The sequence below is a fragment of the Rhinolophus hipposideros genome (genome assembly GCF_964194185.1).
Source record: "Rhinolophus hipposideros genome assembly, chromosome: 6".
Lineage (NCBI taxonomy): Eukaryota > Metazoa > Chordata > Mammalia > Chiroptera > Rhinolophidae > Rhinolophus > Rhinolophus hipposideros.
This window is the reverse complement of record NC_138052.1, coordinates 72,897,129-72,915,346: the sequence shown is the minus strand read 5'-3', so window position 1 is coordinate 72,915,346 and position 18,218 is coordinate 72,897,129. Positions and strand designations below refer to the sequence as shown.

General features: G+C 38.9%; 1 protein-coding gene across 4 annotated transcripts in view; it reads left to right on the top strand.

The window, feature by feature from the left end:
• Window positions 1-879: 879 nt before the first annotated feature.
• RAPH1 (Ras association (RalGDS/AF-6) and pleckstrin homology domains 1) overlaps window positions 880-18,218 on the top strand; it is an 84,649-nt gene continuing 67,310 nt past the window's right edge. For 3 of the 4 annotated variants that reach the window (XM_081050823.1, XM_081050822.1, XM_081050820.1), the window contains exon 1: window positions 880-1,131. The gene's annotated coding sequence lies outside the window, so the exon portion shown is untranslated. Of the gene's footprint in view, window positions 1,132-2,242; window positions 2,386-18,218 lie in introns of all 4 variants that reach the window. The other variant, XM_081050821.1, reaches the window with a different exon arrangement.

Here is an 18,218-nt window from a genome sequence, read left to right as displayed (position 1 = left end):
TCCAATGCGCTATCCATTGCGCCACAGAGCCACCTAGTATTGGAGCAATTTAGAGCTTCGTGGGAATGAAAAAATCCAACACCTTACTCCTAAATTTCAATAAGGGGGGGATACTAAGAATGCAAAATAAACAAAGATACAAAGATACTAAGAATGCAAAATAAACAACTTTCAAAGTTAAAAAGTACTTAAAGGTCATTGAAATGCCCCAATTTTAAAAGCTTCCCAATACAGTGTATGAAACTCCAGAGCTGTTGGCCAAAATGGGATTTCCTGGAGGAAAAAAAAAAAAAAAAGGTCCCACGACAAAGGTCCTTTACGAGCCTAGGAGAAGAACGGATGTGTTGCTGGAGCCTTGGACGACTTGGACTGCAGCATGAAGCGCATGCATTTCGCTCCTGGACAGACCTTCGCTGTGTGCCGGGGCCCTCGGACAGAGGCCGCTCGGCTCGGCCTGCTTCCAGGGAAAGGCGAGCTGGCCGTGGGAGAGCACAGGGATTTTCCTTCCTCACTCATTCATTCTCCGATTCACAGGTTCCTGCGGTGGTTCTCAGGGACGCGCGCAGGAAAGGCGGAGCGCGGAGGAAAGGCGGAGCGCGCAAGGCAGCCCCGGTAGGGTGCGGTCCGGCGCCCGAGGGGAGCGTGAGCAGCGCCGGCCAGGGGGCGCAGGCGGGGGGCGCGGGCCGCGGGCGGGCGCTCGGGCGCGGCGGGCGCGGCCGCCGGCGCCGGAAGTGAGTGGTTGGAGGCGGGCGGGGGGAGCGCGGCGGGGCGCGAGCCGGTCCGCCCGTCGGCCGCCGGGCCTGCAACCCCGCCCTCTGCGTGGCGGCCGGACGCGGCCGCTCGCGAATCCTCCGCGGCTGGACTCTGCGACCGCCCCCCCCCCCCGCAGAGCGCTCCCGCCCCTCCTCCCCCCGCCCCCCGCCCCGCCCCCGCCCCCGCCCGGAGGGTCGGTCCGTCAGTCAGTCAGTCACGGAGCGCGCGGCGCGGGAGCAGTGGGCGCTCACGGCGTGTCTCGGGAAGGAGCGCCGCGCCTGGGGAGGCGGCGGCTGAGGAGCGCCAGCGGCGACTGCCCGGCCGGAGGCCGCTGAGGTGGCCGGGGCCGCCGGAGGATCGGATCGAGCAGCTGTCGCGGTGCGTGCTCAGCCTCGCGCTCGGGGTCGGCGGAGGGAAGCCGGCGGGAGCGGATCTGCGAGGCGCTGCCGCCTCTCCCGCCTCCATTTTCCCGGCGCCCGGCCCCGCCATCCGGGCGCGGTGCGGATGGCCGACCCTGGGGCGGGGTCGCTGCCGGAGCTGCTGGGACCTGGCCGGGCGAGGCGGCGGGCGTCTGGCCGGCAGTTGGCGGGGCCTGGGCTGCACCCTGCGTCCCCGGGAACGGCGATGGAGGGAGACAATGAGATGTGGGGCCGCCCGGGGAGGGTGTGGATGGGCGCCCGGAGCTGGTGGCCGCGCCCGCGGGAGGGAAGGACTCTACCCCGCTAGCCGGGGAGAGCAGTGATTCGGTGTCTGGGGTTCCTGGGCTTCAGTACCCACCCACCCCCCCATCTTTCGTAAAGGAGTTCAGTGCAGAGATTTAAAAAGGCGGGGCATCTTCCTGCATCTTCTGTCTAATTAAGCAGGTTAAGGAATTGCTCCATTGCTCTTGAGCCCCCTCTCATCGGTCTGTGTCTGTGCATTCCCGCCGGAAATCCAAACTGCAGTTCAGGGTGTGTGTGTGTGTGTGTGTGTGTGTGTTGGGGGGGGGGGGTGCAAGGGGGGGTCGGCGAGGGAAGGAGAAAGATGCCGTGCAATGTAGTGTCGGGGTGCCTTCGTTCTCCGAGCGTCTGAAAGATGTGCTTTCCGTAGTCGGTCAGCGTCCCCGCCGTGCGACCTGGACACCGCCTGAGCCTTACTGCTGGGAAGCACGGGGACGTGGCTTCGCGTGGAGGGAGAGCTGTGGGGAAGGGTGTCAGCGTCACATCAGACGGGTCGTGTGTGTGTGTGTGTGTGTGCGTGCTGCTTACGTTCTGTGGGAAGGACGGCCGCGGAAACCCGGGAGGACTGGAAGGTTCGCATTAGCCACCCGTGAGGGTGGATGTCTGCAGCGTTTCTCGTGGAAATGTGGAGCGCTGTCAAGTCCGCTCTGGAGGAACGGTGGCGGTTGCCGGCGAGGGGTGGGGCGTTCTCCGCTGGTTACGCGGGTGGTGCTGAGTCCATGGGAATATTAAAGTCAGCAAACATTTGCGGAATCCCTACTATCTTTTAGGCAGGATGGGTGACACCGAGTGAACCAGACCTGCAGCGTAGAGGGGTGGAAGGAGCTCTTTGAAGCCAGGGGAACCAGCGGCCCCAGAAGCACGGTCATTGGCTTAGCAGTGTGACGTCGCCTAAGCTCCTGAACTCTCGACGGTGCGTTCTCTGTCAGTAAAATGGGCCTAACACCATCTGCTTGCCTCCCCAGGCGGTTGTCAGACATTGCATGAGATAATGGGTGCAAAACGCTCATCACCTTGCTTGGCACTGAGATTTTAGCAAATGTTAATGCCTTTCCTCCCTCCCCTCCTGCTCTGGGGATTTTCTTGGGGGAAGGTGGGGGAAGGAGTGAACGTAGGTAATTGTAATGCATTGCATTATATTATAAAGTGTTGAAGTAGAGGTGCAGAAGAAGGGAGCGAAGAGGAACGAGCTTAATTCAAGATTGGGAGCATTGGAGGGAAAAATCGATGGAAGCTGCAGCATTCAAATGGAACCTTTAAGGATGGATAGGATTTCGACTGATGTAAATGGGGAGGGGGAGGACATTCCAAGTAGAGGTGGTGCTGTGCTTGAGAGCAGAGTTGGGGTGGAAGAGTCATGGGGGAAGGGCAAAATAGAGCTGCCCAAAACCTTTTTAGCTTTTGTTGAGTCTGACCTTCAAAGATTGTTCCTGTTGTCTTGCTTTCTGTGTTGTGAATTTCTCAGAAACCAGATTAGCCTATTCAAGTAAGTACAGAAATGTCTACCAAGTTTAATACATGATTTTTTTTTTTTGGATTAGATATTTTGCCTTATTTGGACTGCTGTTCTCATCTGTTTGAATTTAATAAAAAATTACTCGCAGAAAATGCCTCTGTTCGGTAGAAAAGCAGCTCATTTTTCAGATTAAGTAACTGGCTGAAAGGAGCCCAGTAGTGGGCACATATTGGGTGTGTCTCAAACTCTTGATCTGTATCACTTGTTTTCACAAGTATTTTAACACTTTATTTTCCAAAGAGGTGTTTTAAACCATTGTCTTTGAAGATAATTAAAACGGCTTATCTTTTGGTTTTGCTACCTTTTGGTTCCTATCCATGCATAGTTATTTATTAGAATTGCGTAGTGGATGACTGTCACGCTATTCATAGATTCTTGGATGCACGTTACAGACACTCATGGCTTTGCCTTGGTTCTCAAGTAGTTGAATGCCAACATTAGTGTTGTTAATCTCAGTCTCTTATTTTAGGAAAATTAATATTAGTGAAACAAGATATGTGACCTCAGGCAAATCACCTGTCTTGGACTCTCAACTCCTTTACCTGTAAAATGAGAAATTTCGATTAGTTCGGTTTTCAATCTGTGTTTTACTGACTCTAGAATGTTGAGGAGGACCTTCAGAGGTTCTGCAGATATTTGACTTAAATCTTATTAAAAATTGTATTTTAAACCCATAATAATAAAAAGTGACTACTGTATGATATGCACTCTTCAAATGCTTTACATACATTAATTTACTTAATCCTTGCCATAATCCTATGAAGTAGATTCTGTTAATATCTAAGAAAACAGGCAGAGACTACAGAACTATAAAGTGGCAGAGCTGGGTTTGAAACTAGGCAGCATAATTCTTAAGCTTGTGTTCTTAACCTGCCTATACTGCCATTCTTATACTGCCACCATAATAAAATACATAACACACAGTATTTTTATTTAAAGCACACAACATAATATTCGTTAACCATTTTAAGTGTACAGTTCTGTGGTATTAAGTACATTCATATAGTTACGCAAGCATCATCACTATTTATCTCCAGAACTTTTTCATTACCCGAACTGAAACTCTACTCCGTAAACAGTAACTTCCTACCCCTTTGCCCTCCCCAGCCCCTGGTAACCACTTTTCTACTTTCTGTTTCTGTGATTTTTGACTACTCTAGGTACTTCATATAAGTGGATCATGCAATATTTGTGGTGTGGTTTTTTTTGTAACTGGTTTATTTCACTTAGCATGATGTCTTCAAGGTTCGTCCATGTTGTAGCATGAATCAATTTCATTCATTTTTAAGGCTGAATAATATTCCATTGTTATGTATATACCACATTTTGTTTATTCATCTGCAGCTAGACGTTAGATTATTTCCGCTTTTTGCCTATAGGGAATAATCCTTCCCTGAACATTGGTGTGTACATATCTGTTCCAGTCCCTGCTTTCAATTCTTTTGGTTGTATACCCAGAAGTGGAGTGCCTGGATCATGTGATAATTCTGTGTTTGATTTTTAAGGAACTGCCATACTGTTTTCTACAACAGCTGTAGTATTTTACATTCCCATCAGCAATGCACAAAGCTTCCAATTTCTCCATATTCTCATCAACACTTATTTTCTGTTTGTTTTTATAACAGCCATGCTAATGAGTGAGAAGTGGTGTGTCATTGTGGTTTTGATTTACATTTTTCTAGTGATTAGTGATGTTAAGCATCTTTTCATGTGTTAGCCATTCGTGTATCTTTTTTTGTAAAAATGTCTATCCAAGCCCATTTTTTAATTATAAATTGATTTGTTTTGTTGTTGAGTTGTAGGAATTCTTTATGTATTCTGGATATTAATCTTATATCAGATCCATGATTTACAAATATTTTCTCTCATTCTGTGGGTTGCCTTTTCTATTGGTAGTGTCCTTTGATGTTCAGAAGTTTTTCATTTTATTGAAGTCCACTTTATTTTTGTCTTTTGTTGCTTGTCCTTTCTGTGTCATGTCTAAGAAATCATTGCCAAATCCAATGTCATGAAGTTTTTCAGCTCTTATGTTTCTAGGTCTTTGGTCCATTTTGAGTTAATATTTGCAAATGGTGTTAGGTAAGTCTCCAACTTTTTGCTTGTGAATATCCATTTTTTACTGCACCATTTGTTGAAAGGACTGTACTTTCCTGGTTGAATGGTCTTGGCACCCTCATGTACATGTATATAAAATTTTAACACATTGAAAACCATCATGCTACGTGGTTATACATTGTTAATTTTTTGTGTGCACTAGGGGCAAGCATTCCTTGTCCCCAGCACACACAAACAAGCTCTCTTACTATCTCTGTGCTTATTTGTGAATTTTAAATGGGTTATTAATAAGGAAAGTTGTAATTTGCAGTAGATTTTTTAAAAAAATTTAGTCTTGTGCATGCATATCGATTCATATAGAATTGTCTAAATAATACCTTTCTATATGGCATATGCATTGTGTTCCGTTGAACACCAGGCAAGATTTAAGCCCATTTCTTTGGTGGTATGCTCATCTTGTGTGTTATTCATTTAGTAGTAAATGAACATGTAACACTTAAGTCTTGATACCATGTCATAGATGTTTTTATAGCTTTTTGCAAGGTTTAGGTTTTTCTTGTTTGCCTTGTAAGCAGTTGTTAGATATTATAACTAGCTCATTTTAAAAGAAGAAATTCTTATTTTTAAAAAAAGTTTGAATCAATTTTATTGAGGCATATCCTGAGACTGCAAAGTGAACTATTAAAAACTACCACAAAAACAAAATAAAAGCTGCTACCTAATTGCAACTACTTATTGGGTGATTTTAAAACAAAATTTTGCATAAATAAATGGGTTGCTTAGGTGGTCATAAGACTAACATATTTCACCCTCAATTTGTCTCTTGAGTTTGTAATAAATTAATATAATGTATTTGAACATAGAAGTATTAGTAACATTTTTGCCAGTTTTATGTATTTGGGATGCCATATAGGATTTTAGCTGGAAAAGTTTTATTGCAAAATATTAGAAAACTCCCAGATTATATGATCTCTAAAGCTTCATTCTATGCTTTTATCGCTTATTTTAAGATACAATATTTACCACGTTTTGGGGCAGATGTATTAAAATACATCACTCATGATTTATAAATTGGCTTTTTCAAAGTATGTACTTTGCTATTAATAAAATACATATTGTTTCTCTGCTTTAGGCAGCACTAGGCATAATGGAGAAATCAAAGAGGTAGGTATTCTCCCCTAAAAGAGAGGACAGCGGTTTAAGTGCAAGATACAAGGAATCAGTAGAGAGTGTAATTGAGGGAGCAGAGTCCAAAAAGAAACAGAAGGAACTGGAATTTGAAAACGGATGAAGAAATTATGTTTGGAAAAGAAGGAATTAGTCATCTCTTTAGATGAGAAGAAAAGCAAGTTGGGAGGCCCATAATTGATGTCTTGTCATTATGTACCACTTAACATTTAAGACCCCTAGTGAAGAATGGTGAAATCTGGAGAAAATTAGAACTGTAAACATATTAAATAGGCCCAAATATTGTAGTATTGCAGTAACTATGGTTACAATAAATTGTAACCATACTTGAAAATTGGATGCTTTTTTTGAAATTACTTTTAGACAAATCTTACTAAGTTTGCTATGTGAAGAATAGTATTAACTAAGTCATTACAGCAAAACTCATATGACTTGAAAATATAATGTATTTTTTATGTATCCCAGATTATACATGCCTCTATTCATGTTTCTAAGTATGGTTTATTTTCCCTGATTTTTCTAGTCAAAATTCCACTCATTTTTTGAGACCAGCTCCATTGTCATGCACCTTTGTGAAGGTGTTTGACACCAAACATAATTAATTGCTTTCTTCATCACTCCTCTAGACCTTACTTGATTTGCCTTCAGTTGTAGATAATTGTGTACTGTCTTGACTCCCCCTGAGTTCTGAAGTATCGGGACCTGGGTTTAACTCAGCTGAGATGCCTCTCAGTTCCTTAAATATAATAGAAATTCAATAATAAGGTTTTCATGAAAGCCATTATTTGAAGAACTCTTTACAGTTGGTGTTACAGCTCCTGAAAGGATGCACAAAAATGTAATAATATTTATTTATAAAGAGTAATTCTTTCTTGGCTTATTTGGTTTATTTTATATTGTAACAAATGACTTTAGAGACTGGTGAAGGGAGTCAGTGGCCCCCCTTTTCTGTGAATGAGTGCTTTATAAGTGTTAGTAAAGGCTCAAAAACCTTTTTGTTTACTCTGTTTAAAAAAATATATATATATATGTTTAAAGCAGGGGCAATGAATATTCTGCATTATGTTTGAAAAATCTTGGTTTTACTACTTGGTAATACAGAAATTCCAAAGTCTAGGACTTCTGTTTATTTTGGTACTTGGTTTTAATGCTTGTCTTAGCTAAAAGGCAGCTGATGGAGGGACATATACCCAAAACGAATAACTGCATCTTTGGCTTTACTTTCTAGATATACTTACTGTTTAATTTCTATCCATCAATTTGCAGAATTAGGTACTAAGGTTTGCTTTTTCTGTGCAAACCAATGTGAGAATTTTCATTTATATATTTTTAATAAATGTGTTCAAAATCCATAGAAACTATGTTTGAAAAGCATTTAAAGAGTTAGAAAATGGTTTCTCTGTTTTTAGAGTATGCAGGTACAAGTGTTTCAAGATGATGTCAACACATTGTTTTCTTTTGGAATACAGTTATTTTCTTACTAAGTTTTAAAATGCCTGATTTACCTTTAAGGTACAGATAAATTAACCATGTTTTTGATTTTAAAAACAACGGCTAAGTAGCATACTGCTAACAGTTATTTATCACAAAAAGTCAGCAAATTTAGACACTTCTTTTTGTAAAAGATAAATGTTTAACTCATCTTGAAATTTGGCAGCTCTTTTGAAATACTTGCCGTGAGAAAACCAATAAACCTGTTTGGTACAAAATACAGGGTCACTCCTCAGCCACATCAATAACATCCTATAACACTTGGCACTCTTTTTGCTTCAACTTTTGCTGCATTGGTTGCTTTTGAAATTAAATCTTGCTTTCCTCACCACCAACTTTCTTTTGTTGAGAAAAGTAGCTGCTTCATGAAGAATCATATAATGCAGTTTTCCCATAAAATATTGTTTCTGTTAAGGAAATCATTTGCGGTTGAGAATGTATCTTCTCTTGAAGACCAATCTCCTGTAGCAGCTTGTAAAAGGTAGAGTCCTTATTTCATTATTGAAAAAGAATCTCGCAAACGCTATCACTCTTCGCTCAGAATACTTAGAATCACTTAGTACCAGATTACGTAGATTACTTTATATGATGTGTGACTGTCTGACAGGTGTCCATAATGAAGATGCCACTTTGTATGTTAAGGATACGCATATATTGTATTATTAGGTTGCTGCAAAAGTAATTGTGGTTTTTGCAATTATTTTTATTTTTTTTTAAAGATTTTATTGGGCAAGGGGAATAGGATTTTATTGGGGAACAGTGTGTACTTCCGGGACTTTTTCCAAGTCAAGTTGTTGTCCCTTCAATCTTAGTCATGGAGGGTGCAGCTCAGATCCAGGTTCAATTGCCATTGTTAGTTGCAGGGGGCACAGCCCACCATCCCTTGCGGGAGTTCATGGAACCGGCAACCTTGGGTTGAGAGCCCGCAGCCCAACCAACCAAGCCATCTGGCCACCTGGGAGCTGAGCGGCAGCTCATTGACATGAATTGTGAAGGGCGCAGCTCGCTGGCCCATGCGGGAATCGAACCAGCAGTCCCACTGCCCAGAGCTCACGCTCCAACCAACTGAGCCACCTATTGCCCCCTGCAATTATTTTTAACACTTTAAACCGCAATTACTTTTGCACCAACCTAATAAAATACATACCAGGTGCGATCAAACAATACGGTGAATGTTTAAATAAAAAAAATTTATTACAGTAAAAGACACATTGCTATTAATCCCCCTCAAAATACTCCCCCTCGCTTCAAACACACTTATCCCATCATTCTTGCTACTTGGTGAAGCAGCTCTGGAAGCCCTCTTTCGTGAGTTCTTTGCAGTACACAGATAAAAAACAGAAAATTATCAGCGTGCCAGAAACCCCCCTCATATTATTTCTTTATACCTCTGCTCCCTGGTGTGTAGCCACTACCTTGACTCCTAACTCTAATTCTGCTATAAAGTTCTTTGGTTTGTTTCTTTCTTTAAAAATGTTTCTACTTTATTGAGGTATAATTTCCATGTAATAAACTGCACACATCAATTGGTAAATTTTCACAATTTGGTAAATTTTCATACCCCTGTGAAGCCATCTCTGCAGTTAAGATAGCTAATAACATTTCCATTATCCACAGTTTCCTCATACCCCTTTGCAAGGCATCCTGCCCTCCTCATCTGTCTCTGGGCCACCTGTCACTATAAGTCAGTTATACATTTTCTAGATGCTATATATGGAATCATACAGTGTTCTCTCTCGCTCATTCTCTCGTCTGGATTATTTTTATGCAGAATAATGATTTTTAGATTATTCCATATTTTTGCTTAGATTAGTTCCTTTTTGTTGCCGAATGGTATTCCATTATGTGTATCTACCACATCTTGTTTATCCATTCACCCACTGATAGATATTTGGGCTGTTTTCATTTCTGGTTTTTACAAATAGAGCTGCTATGACATTTGTGTACAAATCTCTTCATGGTATATGTTTTCATTTCTCTTGGATAAATACCTGTGAGGACATCCTGGGTTATATAGGTTAGGTAACTATTTTTTACTTTTTAAGAAGCTGGCAAGCTTTTCCAAAGTTGTATCATTTTCATATTCAACAGCATTATATGACAATTCTAATTGTTTTACATCATGACATTTGGTATTGTCAATCTTTTTCGTTCTAGCCACTGGAATGGATATGTAGTGGTATATTATTGTAGTTTTAATACGCTAATTATTAATAATGTTGGGCAACTTTCATGTTTTTGTTAGTCATTTGGGAAGTGACTGCAAGTTTTTTGCCCATTTTAAAAATTGGGTTGTTTAACTTTTTTTTAGTTGTAGCAATTCTTTATATATTATATTTGTTCCAATATCATTTGTTAAAAAATGCTTTCCATTTCTGTCAATTATGTCTCAATAGAGCTAGGAAAACAAATTTCTTTTCTTCTTACCTACTTTAACTTTGACATCCCTGTTAAAAATCAGTTGACAGAATAAGTGTGGGTCTATTTCTGGACTCCATTCTGTTACATTGATGTAATTCTCTATTCTTTTGCCAGTACTACATTGTCTTGATTACATAGCCTTATAGTGAGTCTTGAGATCATGTAGTGTAAATCCTCCAAGTTATTTTTCCAGCTTGTTTTGGCCTTTCTGGGCCATTTGCTTTTCCATATAAATTTTAGAATGGGATTTGGGATACTGATTGTGATTACAATGAATACCTAGTTCAATATGGGGGAGAATTAACATATAACAATATTGCATCTTCTCATCCATTTACATGGTATATCTGTTCATTTATTTAGGTCTTTAATTTCTCTCAGCAGTATTTTATAGTTTTCACTTGACATATAATGTGTTGTGTAAACATTGCACAGTCTTACTTAATTTCTTACAACCAAATATTTATACATGCTTATTTTTATGATATAAATTAAGATTTGTTATGGAGATTTCCCACATGATAACCTTTTCTAATGCATGGATGAAGAGGCCACCTATTCTGATGGTGGCTAGAAATATTGTGATGGTGACAGTGCTAGAAATAGAGGAGACAAAAATTATCTTAGAAACATTAAAGCTGAAGTTTTCAACTGTATTTGTTTGCATAATTCTTTTGGCTTGTATGGTTAAGGATATTAATATTTAAAAAGGCTTATATTTATTAACATACTTCAGTAGTTTTAGAATCAGAAGTAAAACAGAATCTTATCAGTTTAATTGGGGCATCAGTTTTTACCAGAGGATTTTGAGTTTGTATTTTGTAGTTGTCTTTATTTTTCAACTGTTTTCGTTAATAATATTCACGGGACTATGCAACCCTTACAAATTTATGAAGAATGAAATAAAACAAAATTCTACCATCCAGAAATGACTAGAGTTAAAATTTTTGGTCTAGTTTCTCATGTACTTGTATATATGTGTGTGTATGTATGTATTTATATAGTTTATTATTGTATACACAATTTTAGTTCTGCTTCTTTCATTAAGACTTGTGTCACTACTGTTTCCCATGCATTAAATATTTTATGAATAATTTACAACATCTGCATTGTTGTAAATTCGGGATGGACATATAAGACACCCTTGAATTTCCTCAGTATTTCTTCTCTTGTAGGCTGTTTACTTGCCCTCCCCCTCTTTTTTTTTTTAAATGGCATACTTTGTTTGATGGGCATACTTGTTCACAGACTTTGTCCATATTTTGAATTTCTTTTTAAAGTATATTTGTTTTTAATTTTGAAACATTTTAACCAAAGTATAGAATGTGATAGACATCTATATACTCATCACCAGTAGTAATTAATTGTTTATAGTTTGCTTCAAATAATTTGTTTAGGGAGAAGATACAACAAAAATCTTCCCCCAAGTAATAATTTATGTTGTTCTGTTGCATGTTGTAGTGCATTTAATACATATGTATCCATAATATTTTACCTAACCAGCTGTCTGTACTTTTGAATTTTGTATGAATGATAAACTATATTTATCGTTCTTTAAAGATTTGCATTTTTTACTCAGCCATATAGTTTGACATTATTCATACTGATTCTTGTAGATCCAGGTCCTTCTTTTTGTATACTTCAGCCACCCCTAAGTGTACATCCTACATCCTTATCATTCTTTTTATCAGAATGAGCCAATTTTTCCTTTCCCCTTTTGAGGAATAGTTAGTTAGGATGCTACAATAAACATTCTTTTATATTTCTCCTGGTGCTTGTCTCTTAAGAGCTCGGACACTCCAAGGTGGTAGTGTGGGATCATAATCTCCAAATGGCTGTCCTAAGTGTTGAGACATATATGTCGCTCCCTACCAGAAATGTTCCCATTACTCCACATCCTCCCCAACCTTTGGTTTTATCAGACTTACTGTTTTTGCCAGCCTGATGGTTATGAAATGGATATTTTTTTTCTTCAGTACTTTAATAGAAATACAGTTACCAGGATTAGGATTATAAGGTTCTGTAGCATATTCAGTGAAACTTTTTATCCATGGAAACTGTATTCTTTTAAATGAACATTAAGAAATGTTTCCAATCACAAATAAAACCTTTTAAAGAGTTTTGAATAAAAGCATTGTTGTTTATTCACAGTGGAATATAAGTGTTTCCTCTAAAGAAATATTATCTGTCCTGGCTGTAAGACTGATATCAGCGAGTTTCCTAAAATGCATTACCTGTTATTTTGTGACATCTGTGTATATAATTTAGATGATAATTTGCTTAACAGAATTCATGACTGATTTTACTTCCTGTGAGCTTTTTTGGGGAATGTACTTAATTTTTTGTAATCATGTTTATATAATCAAGTAAAAATATAATATCTAGTTGTATATATTTTTCATTTCAACAGTGGTGATTTGATGAGTGCTTATGATGTAAGAGTGAAATGATTTATTCTGAGAATGCTGAATGTATCATTATTATAAAATTTGTCTTCTTTAGCAATCCCCCTCCCACATGGTGTGTGTGTCTGTGTGTATGTGTGTGTGTGTGTGTGTGTGTGTAATGAAAAACATTTCAGATTTAAAATATTTTTAATATGTAGGTGCATTAATTTAAAAAGTAAGGAGTATAAGTATAAAGGTGTAAAAGTTCTAGTCACATGTTAGATATGTTAATACAATCACCTGAGGGTAGGGACCATGTCTACCTTTTAAATAGCTATATTCCCTGTGCTTACCAGTTCAGTGCTGGACTCACAGTAGTATTTCATTACTTATTTATTGAATGAACAGTATAATTTCTTAAGAAGTAGTAATCTTCTCAAATGAAAAGTAACTATTTTTTTTTAAGTACAAATAAGCGTAGAGTTAATTCTGCTTACACCTAGATTCTTTCTGCTAGTATTAATTCTTAAATAATAATATTTAAGCTTTGGTCTTTCTGGTTCTGAGAGAGAAGCATGCAGGTAACAATTCTAAGATGGTGTTTTTTATTATAGAGAAACCTGACTCTGGATCTATATTGAACTAAAAAGGAAAGCTAACTTTATAACCTGCAGATTAACTTGGAGCTCCTCTCCATGATTTAGTTGTATTTAGCCTGTGAGTATCCAATTGCCGCTCCACGATTTCTGACTTCACTTCCTATGGTCTCATCTGTCTCTGTTCCTGTTACTTTTGCTCTTAGTCCCTGTAGGCACAAAGCTCTTTTCTCAAGGAGGAGCACTGTGTTGCATTATCTATTGCTGCGCAATGGATCACCCCAGAATGCAGTGGCAGAGGACAGCAGCAATCATTTTATTATGGTCTTGAAGGGTTCTGGTTGTTGACCAGGCGTACTTAGATGGTTCTCACTGGGAGTGACTCATGCATTTGCAGTCAGAGGCAACTGGAATTGGAGTTACCTAGGATTCCTCCCTTACCTGTCTGGGGGTTGATGCCAGTTGTGAGCTAGGACCTCAGCTGGTGCTGTGGCTGGTTTCTACACTTGGCTTCCTTTTGTGGCCTGAGTTTCCTCACAGCATAATGTTTTAGTTCCAATAGCAACTTTCCTAGAGAACAGGTGGAGGCTGTTAGCACCTTTGATACAGCCCTTGAAGTCACTCAGCATCACTTCCTCCATAGTTACAGGTTAACCCAGATTCCAGGGAAGGGAAGGTAGACTTTACGTCTCAATAGGAAGCCTGCTAAGGCAGATTGTAAGAAGAGCAAATGAGACTGCGGACATTGTTGCCCTCTCTGACAGTCTCTGAAAGAATACTATAGCAGCGTAGAATTTAATTCTATGTCAAAATTACGAATCTGACTTAAAGTAAACCTTCTAATGGTGTTTAAACCCTTTTTAATGTTTTCATCAACCACTCACTCAAGTAGAAGCAAAGAAAACATTGATAGGAGCTGGGCCACGATGAAAACAGGCAGACTTCAATAGATGTCACCTCTGTGCCAGACGCTGGGTTACTGCATTTATGCTTCACAATAATGTTGCGAGGTGATTTGACAAATCAGGAAACAAGCTTAGAGGATTTAAGAGGGCTAGTACAAGTTCATGGAGCTATTTGGTGTTTGAGTCAGATAGTCTAATAACTGGAGAGCCCTAGATCTGAACTAAATGAAGTTCATTCCCTTCAGTTGGGAATGGGAAGGACACCAGCTTAGCCATAGCTCTCACTTTAGCCATCTGCGGAATGACAAATTGCAACCAGAGTGTGTTCTTGTTTGTATGTTGTGGGTATGAGGCCAGTCGTGTGACTCTTTTAGCTATGATCAAAAAACGGCACCAAACTTGGCGAGAATGAGAATCGCTGGTTATTTCACCCAGCATGCTGTCTAACCAAAATTTATAATGATCAGGCATTGTTAATGGCTTATTAAAGTTGTAGGAAGATTAGCGAAGTATTAGTTTTTATTTATTTTTAAATTTAAAAAAGAATTAAAAATTTTTGTTCGATTTTTAATTTTTGTTTACATTGTATTGAGAGGTTAATAAAAAAAAAAGGTAGCCTATATAATGTTTTTAATCTTTCCTCTTCCTGAGATTCTTTGAACTTCAGTCTCCTCATTATAAAGAGATGGAGGTGATGCCACCTGCTTTCCTGCTTTTTCAAACTAGAGCAGCGTACCCCTCAGGGTGTGTCTGTGCATGTGCACACAGGGTTAGGCATTGGAGAGGGATTGGGAATGCAAAACCACAGAATAAATATGTCCTTGTTATTCTGAAGCACTAAATTTACTTGATGATAGGTAGTTTTCAACATTTAGACTATTTTAGCCCATAGAGCAGAATGTGAAGTTGATGTGAACTTTTAAAAGATAAGATAGTTGAATTCAAAATACATTTTAGATGTGCAGCAAGCCCATTTTAGGGATATGGTTCATTCTCACTGGGAGACACTTAGAATTGGTATTTGGTTGCATAGTAAGTCAAATTCAATTTTTTCTTGTAACCGTGACTCTTTTTACTATTCAAATAAATAGACTCTAAGAGGTAAAATGAAAAATCAGAAAACTCGATAGATGTATTGGATTAGATGTCACAGCACCCTGAAGAAGTTCCAGACTCCTGCTGAGAATTCATTTAAACTAAAACACCATAGATACATATGGTTGGGAGTTGGGACTGCGAACATGGAAAAGCCAACTCTCTAAGCCTCTCCCTCCCCATAAGCAGTATTCCTAAACAGTAGATGGCAGCAGGTACTTATCCTCTGGAATTAAGACTGGAGAGGGAAAACTGATAATTGGAAGGGAGTTAGAGGAAAGTCAGTAATTAATAGAACTTCAGATAAGAATGGCTTGGGAGGAGTGTGGGGGGAGACGTTTGGATTCAACTAATCAATTTTTATTTTTTCACATTAAGAAAATGTGGCCTAAGGATTTAAATGATTTAGCCCAAAGTTCTATCTAGCTAGTTAGTGGCAGAAGAAGAATTTGCAGTCTCCTGACTCCTTGTTTAGTCCTAAATGGTTTAGGCTAGGAAGATCTTGCACACTTTCCTTAAATGAACCCTTTCAGTGGTATCAGGAAGGTTCTGTTCTTACTACTTCAAACTTAGGGTGTAAAAATGAAAGACTTTTTTGAGTTTTGTTGTTAACCAGAATTTGTGTTAAAATGTTAGAGATGTTTAGCATCTATAGTTTAAACGCCCAACAAACTCATTCTGAAAACTTCAGTAGTTTTATAGACTCTATCCGTTTCACCCAAACCAATTCTTGACCATTCCGTTCTCATCTATTTCCATTTGTGGCTGGTTAATATCAAGAATAAGAGTCATCTCTGGTTGGTTTTCTCACTCCTGCCAGAATAAAATACTAAGATTATGCACAGATGGAGGAAAAACAACTGTATGTGGGATTTACTAGTAAAGTGATTTCTTCCCAACCTTGAGTTTCTATTCAGATTTTTGGTTAATTCTAAAAGTCTTTTTTATAGCAAATATGTGAATTTTGGATTTTCATATGTAGGAAATGGAGGTAGCTCTTTGGGAGGGAAATTAAGAGAGAATTGATGGGACACAAGAGGAGAGAGAATCTAAACAGATTGAGATGTAAAGCACCTTGCAGAACAGGAGGACAGAATTTTGGAATGAAACCTTGGACAGGAGAGAAAGGAAGATGAAGGAAACTGAGAGAAGTGATACATTATGATACATGTAAACTTCTTTGTACTTTGCATAGATTCTTTGCAGTAAAACTGTCCTGTGCAGAAACCCTTGCTGATACTCATTTGTTAATTTTTACTTCACAAAAGTCAAAATACAGCTATTCAATCAAATCATATCCCTAGAAACATATATAGCCTTATAGAAATATTATTGAAGGAACTCTGCTGAAACTCAAGTTCACTGTAGAATTTTCTTTGGTTTTTCTAAACCATTCCTCTATTGACAGGGAAATTAGTTTTAAATGTGTTGGTTTTTTACCTTAGTATTTATTGAGAACTAGATAAATTAGCCACTTTTTTATTTTTTTAAGAAATGCACCTTTACCTTTGATTCATCTTAAGTTAGATGTCATCTTAAATTTTGAGTCATCTTAAAGTAGAAATATTCAGCAGAAAAAACTTGAAATTCAGATAAAGAATATGATTCTTTGGTAGTTACTCTGGGGTGAAAATGAGAACCATATGGTCTCTCCAGAAGCCTGCAACCTATTTGGGTGTGGAGGGTGATAAGGCAAGTGCACAAATAACCACCACGTAATACAAAGCTGATAAGCTATAAATGCCATAGAGAGGTACAAAGTTCATGGGCCTCTCAGAGGAAGTAGTTTCTGACTCTTCTTATATTTAACACAGTGCTTACAATTTACTTTAGTTTTTTAAAATTGCGATAAAATACACACATGACAGTCACTCTTTTAAAGTGTAAAATTCAGTGGGTTTTAATATAGTCACAAGGTTGTGCAACTTCACCACTAATTTCAGAATAAACTTTTTATGTTTTTAGCTGCGGTATGCCCTCTATTTCTCAGGCCCCACCACTCCCTATTGTTTACATCTGTCTACCACTGGTATTTATATTGGCCACCTGACTTCAGAAGGCATTTAAATTTGCTACCAGGCTTAAGAGACTTGTTTTTTCTAGTTTCTTTAAGCCTGGAAGCAAATGCCAAAATTACCAAGACTAGTGTGGGGAATACTGGCTGCTGTCCTTCCCACCTCTATTCCTTTTCCCACACTCTACCTTGTTACCCCTTCCTTCAAGAATCCCCACCTCTGCTGCACCCTTCTGTGCGAAATACCTTCTTATTGCCCTCAGGAAGGCTTTCTTAGAATAAAATCCAAATTCCTTTTCTTGGTCTACAACAATCCTTGTATGATCTGGCTTTCTCTTCGCATCAGATTAACCTTTCTTTCTGTTCCACAATACACCAAATTTGTATCCTCTACTTGGAATGCTCTTCTCTCTGATCTTTAGATGTCTGATTCCTTGTTGTCATTCATATTTTCATTTTAAATTTTACTAGTAAGAGGCAGGCCTTCTCTGTTCATTGAATCTAAAGCATCTACTCGGCCGCTTTCCACATGATCCTAATTTAATTATCACTCCACTTGTCATGGGTCTGATTTTTTTTTGTTTTGTTGTTTAATATTTTTCTCCCTTGACTAGAATACAAGGTCAGTGTTAGCAGGTCCCTTGTTTGTCACACTTTGAACTGTGTCCTGAGAGTCTAGAACAGTGTTTGGCACATAGTATGTGCTTAATATATATTCATCTGGCTATATGGTTCTACCTGTTCCTTCCAGAAATTTACCAAAATCTCTGGTCCTTTGATTCCTTTGCCATCTCCAGCTCTCACTGCCTTTATGAGTTTATTCCCTTTTTTAATTGGTTGCTGTCATTTCAATGGGATGTTAGGGCAGGAGAGAAATGTACTGTCACTATTTTGACAGGTTGAGATGTTGCATTCATGTTGAAAATAGGAATAATGGCCAAGTAAAGAAAGCATGGTTTGTTCTTTTTTTTTTCCGTTTTCTTTCTTTTTTTTAAGAATACTAATTAGTTTAGGTTGATTGAAAAGTAGAAAATAAGGTTGAAAATTGAGGTTGAGGCCATGTCAGAGAGGGTCTGAA